Below are 5,842 nucleotides of genomic sequence, written 5' to 3'. Positions count from 1 at the left end.
GAGTTTGGCAACCACGCTCTGATGTTCTTCTGCCACTTAAATCTCTGCTGCCAGTAAGTACTTCGACTCCGCTGATAGTACGAACACAATCGTTGTCCCAAATAGATAAGGCCGGCTTTGAATAGCGCAACAAATGCCATCATTCCCGCTCAATAAACTGATTTTAGCCTTGCTCTACTTTGATAAGATCCGGCTGAAGAAAGCAATCGGCCCTAATGATTTGCATAGACCGCTCCAAACCGCACTCCTGAAGCGTCAGTCTCAACCACAAACTGTTTGTGGGTGAGATTCTGGAATGCAAAAAACCGGGGCACTAGTCATGGATTTCTTCAGGGTCTTCAATGGCCTGCTCCGCCTTTTCTCCCCACTGAAAATTGTCCTTTTTTAACTGATCAGTCAAAGGGACCCGCTATGGGAACATAGCCCTTGTGAACCTCACTGTATAGCCCGTAAGTTCCAAAAAATCCCCTTAGTTCTTTTAAGGGATTTTGGTGTAGGCCAATTCACCATGGCCTCTTATCTTATTTGGTGGTGTCAGCTGCCTACCCCACTCTCCGAAAATGATGTGTCCAGATACTTCCAACCTCCTTCTGAGCGAAAGAAACACTTCTTGCTTCTGGTTGGCATATAGTTGTGCTGCACTCCAATAAGGTCCCGTGAGTACCACCCCAAGATGGGTGATATGGTCTTCTGCAGAGATTGGCTATAACCACCAATATATCAGTCAAAAGACTTAAAACAAACGACTCCTCAATGTAGGGCCGGAAGACCTGATCCATCAAGGGCTTTGGAAAAGTGGAGGGAAGCATTAGTGAGCCCCGACCGGCAATCCACCAGAAACCTCATGAATGGCCCTCATAGGTGTTCGAGGCCGTCTTCTGAATGTCTTCAAGTCCTCAATCCTAATCCTGGTGAATAACCAGACTCAAGTACCTTGGAGAAGATGGTGGCTCCTCCCACAAGTTCATGCCAAAAGTTTCATCTACCACACGGAATAGGGAACTTGTCCAACACAGTCTCCTTGTTAGGGCCCGGTCAGTCTACAGCAGCAATCTGCCAACATGCGTTTTCTTCTTCACTAAGAGTGCAGGACTGGAAAAGGGCCTCACACTTAGATTAGCTGGATCACCTGAGCCTCCACATCTCTGCTCAACCTCTCAATCTCCTCCTTCTGAGCATGAGGATAATCTGTAGGGGTCTCACGCTGAGGGAGCGTGGCCGTCGTTCCAACACACCCACTGAAAGCATGCTCCCTGGACTCAGACAGGTAGTAACCCTGGGCATCTGAAACAACGGAGGAGTGCTGCTGTTAGAAGGTCCTGGGATCACCTCAAGGTATAACTTCTGGCTCTCGTTTCTTCCTCCCATGCCCCCTCTGCCCTGTAGTGTCCATAGATTCAAGAAGCTCCTCTCCCTCATTCTCTACAATAGTCTTAGAAGATAGGACTTCAGGCCATCTGGCTCTGCATAAACTGGGGTTCTCCTGTAGTGTCACTTTCCATGTCCCCTTTCCAATACTAACCATGTATAAGACTTCCTTCCAATACGAAAATCACCTTCATCTCAGCCCAGGAACTGGAGCCACTGCAAGGTAGGGTATCCCGAGTATCCACGTCAGTGCTTCCCAAGTCCAACAATAGAAAGTCTGCAAAACTGTCTCCTCCTCCTTTTTTGCAAATGTGAGGGTCCATCCTTTAACAGAATCACTTTGGTCAGTTGATCGGATGGCCTCAATTCGCATCTACCGATCTAAAAACAGTGCTCCTCTTCCCCGTGCCCGCAAAATAACTCCTAACTACCGCTGCCTCTCCCTCTGGGGTAGCTCAGTGGAATAGGATGAAGATAAGGGCTCCGGTGTTCCCCAGCCGACCTCTCCACCAATCTGCAAGCTATGAAGTGTGGGTGGCCCCCATCAATCAAAACATCACCTTTGTCAACGGAGTCCCGCTCCGGATGTGCAGGCTCGATCTAGACGAGGAGGGTACGAAAAGTCGGACGGTAGTACATTCCAAAAAATATAAAATAACTCATCATCAAAACTTTTACAATAAACTGAAGAGCCACTAAACAAAAAAAATATATATTACCATGTTGTCATTTGCAACTTCTTCTTCTGTAAACATGTTCTTCTCTTTCTGCCATTAATTCTTTTCCTCAGGTAACCCTGTAACATTTTAACTTGTGGTTTAGTTTACTAGTAAAACTCAGTGGGAATTATATAATAATCACATATTATTCTTTATTAGGCCATTGTTTAGTTCTTTACATTCTTTCATTCTTTTCAATACTTTATACATCCTCTGAATAATTTCTTTCAAAATATAATAACCATTTTGTAGATTTAAGGTTTTCATTCATATTTCTTTTTCTTTCCCATTTGCTTTGCATAGGAGCACCGGTCCTCAAAATAACCCGAGGCTACAGACCTTTTCCATTTGATTTCTTTTTTCCTTTTTCCATTCCACCCATAATATTTTTCCATTTCCATAGCCTTTCCTTTCCACTTCATATGTCGTTTCTTTTTCAATCATTTCTTTAAATACATATGGTATTTTCTTTTTTCATGTCATATTTATTTAATTCATTTTATTCTTATACATAATAAATTGATTACAATACCTAGCATGTAAGTCTTTTCAACATCTCCATACATTGTAGTCTTTAAATTAAAACTTGAAAACAGAAGAAATAAGATGCTAAAAATTTGAAATTTCCATAGTATATTACCACTTAACTTTTCAGAGTTTCGACCGATTGCTTGATATAAACGAATAACAATTTCCTTTCTTCCCCTGTAATTCTCGCAAGATCAGCCGCATAACAACTTGATCTTTCACTTTTAAAACCTAATTCAAACAAAATTTTCATTAAATAAAATATGATTCGATAACAAGGTAGTTATAATTTCACTTACAATTGGAACTTCTCAACTCCCAAAATCTCTTATCTTCCAATTTCCCTTTTTTTTTCTCGTTAACAATCCCTTCTCTAAGTCCTTCAAGAATATATCGCTTCACTTTAAAACGAAGTAGGATGAAGAAATTTATAGGAAATTCCTGAAAGAAATTCGACAAAACCTTTTTCGTTATTTCCCTCACCAGAATGTTCTTCCTCTCAATGCAATTCCCCAAAATAGCACTTCTTAACTGTGAGAAAGAAAAGGAGAATTATCGATTCTTATCATTTTGGAGAAATTATTTTTTTTCGCTAAATTAGAAAAACGAAACTTAATTCTTTTTAATTATATCTGGTGGTTGGATTATTGTATTAAGGGATTATTTTTTGTATTTTTGGAAGTTCCTCTTTAGTGTTTAATAGAGAGTGTCTATTCCTAATTAGGGTAAGATAGACAAGCCCTAAGGGGTTTCACTAGGACTTCGATGAAATTTATCCAATAGGGTTAGGTATATTACTTTACTGAATTTAAACTTCTGGATTGGATAATTCCTAAGGGACATCTAGATAACTTAGCTTTTAATGTCATAGGTCGATCACTCAATTTTGGGGGTTATGAGGAGGTTACTTAGATTTTGGGTCTAGAAGTGCCAACATAACTTTGGGCACATTTGACTGACATCTCTTACTTATTAGGAGTTTTTCGCCTTCTGAAGCCTTCGGATTCGTACCGCACATTTTTTCCTGTCCTGTTCCGCCTCTCTGTGCGTTCCCGAAAAACAGTTCTGTTCCGCGATACTATTAGTGTTCTGTTCGCTGTTACCGGTATCTTAAAGGGTCGGGCGGCCGTTCGGTTGAACCGGCCGGAAGAACCGGTTATCACAACCTTGTACATGCATCTCCCTTTCTCTCGCTTCATTCATTGGTGGAATGCGATGTCCGCGCGGCTATGGACGTTGAGTGAGACCTCACCATAGCAAATGATGGTGCTCCTTTCCTCCTCTCACATTCCTCCTCATTTGCCCCTATGTCTCTCCTTCCTTCCTATCCTCTCTGCTCTCTGAATCCCACTATGATCACAGTAGTGTCTTCTCCTTACACCTTTGTCCTGGTGTAACTTCTCATACACAGGTAGCGAAAGGCCCTCTGGCCGTTTTGTTCCCCTTCAGCTCTGAATCGTCAATCTTTTGAACCTTGGTTCACTGCCATAAGTGGTTTTAATTCCTTTTGGCGTACTCTCCTCTAGGAAGGAAGATGGTAGCGTCTCCTTGTGGGCCTCACTGTCATGAAGGGGGGGTCGGTAAGTGGGGTAAGAAACCTGATCTCCTCGTGGCTCCCACACTTCAGCTTGTCTCACCAGCTGTGCCAGTCTCCAATTATCTTCACTACCCATGTGCGATCAAGCTGACTCTGATGGCTGCTTCTCTGATGTGGGGGGGCTTCAATAGCCCCTTCCATGAAAATCCCTCCAAAAGGTCAGACCTGGAATCCCCTCTTAATCCCGCCGAGAGGTACTCAAAGTGCCCTGTACCCTGCCAGCTCGTCCCTCCTGCACTAGAGGCAGAACAGAAACTTAGCTCATAGTATGTTACCGTCAGCTCTAGCCCCGGAATCTATGAAGTAGGAGGTCCTTGAACTCCTCCAACTCCTAATTTTTCTCCCTTCAACGCCATTGAAACCAGGCCACAATGATTTCCCTCCAAACATACGGACCGCCATCAACTTTTCCTCTTCTGTTGACGCCATTCAACCACCTGGGCAATAGTAGGCGCTCACCTGTAGGATCCACCCATAAGCATCCTCTCCTTCAAAATTAGGAAGGCTTTAATTTTCTCATGCGGTGGTCGCTCGGTTGAAGGGTCCTTCCATCTCGCCCATGTCTCCGAGTGAATCCCTCTCGGGTGTCTTAGCCCCTCCCTTTCCCCAGGGTAAGGGGATTTTGGATCCCCTCCGCATGGTGGTTCTCTTGGCTCACCATATTAACCCATGCCGTAGTCACCCTTCTTCCTCCTTGCTCCCACGTGGCACGGTTCCCTTCCCTCCGGATATCCCCCATCCTTGATTCGGCCTGACCTTCACGTGTGCTGTGGAGGCCTGACAACGAGCCATGTAGGCTGGCCCCTGAGCATACACGTCATGTCCCCCAAAGGCCGCCACTGCAGACCCTTCTCCCCTTCCCGTTGGCCATTTGCCTTCGCACTGCCATGTTTCACGGTCTGATCTTACTCCTTTTCCCTAATTGGGGAAATTAGGGTTAGGGTTAGGGTTGGGTTAGGGTTAGGGTTTGTACACCCACTGGCGCTAGGAGATTTCCCTTTTTTCCTTAGGATTTTGATGGAACAACTTGGGCTTCTAAAAATCTATACAATTTCGATCATTTTATTTACTCTTCACATTCCCCCCCAAATTCTCCTCTGGGTCTGAGATTTTCCCTCTCACGAAGAAGTTTCTCACACTGCACCCCACTTCTCTTTTCAAATTGGCCAGATTCCCTCCAAAACTTCTATAGATCTAAACCTCCTTCTTTGATGCAGAGATGGCCGTCTGCCTCCTAGGCTGATCGAGAAGCTCTGATATCCAAATTGATACGCGGTTAGGTTTAGAGCCATATAGGGTTCCACAATTTCGGTTTTGTGCCGCTATCATTCCCGTGCCAAAAAAAAATGAGGAATTTTCCTCTTTCTTCCCTTCCACCAAAAGCAAAAGAGAAAACAATCACACGAGGAGAGTGAGATAAAGCAAGACCTTTGCATTAAAACCACGAGCAAGAGAAACAAGATAGAAGTTGTCCACTTCTGAGCGTTCGGAGAAGGGAAGATCTCCACAAATCTCTCTCAACAAACAACAAAACAACTCATTGAAGTCATCCTACCTATGGATAAATTTCAATCCAGTCCTAAGTGAAACGCCCTTAGAGCTGTTATCTTACCCTATTAGATAGACACCT

The sequence above is a fragment of the Dendrobium catenatum genome, unplaced genomic scaffold (genome assembly GCF_001605985.2).
Source record: "Dendrobium catenatum unplaced genomic scaffold, ASM160598v2 original_scaffold_165368, whole genome shotgun sequence".
Classification (NCBI taxonomy): domain Eukaryota; kingdom Viridiplantae; phylum Streptophyta; class Magnoliopsida; order Asparagales; family Orchidaceae; genus Dendrobium; species Dendrobium catenatum.
This window is presented reverse-complemented; position numbering follows the sequence as displayed.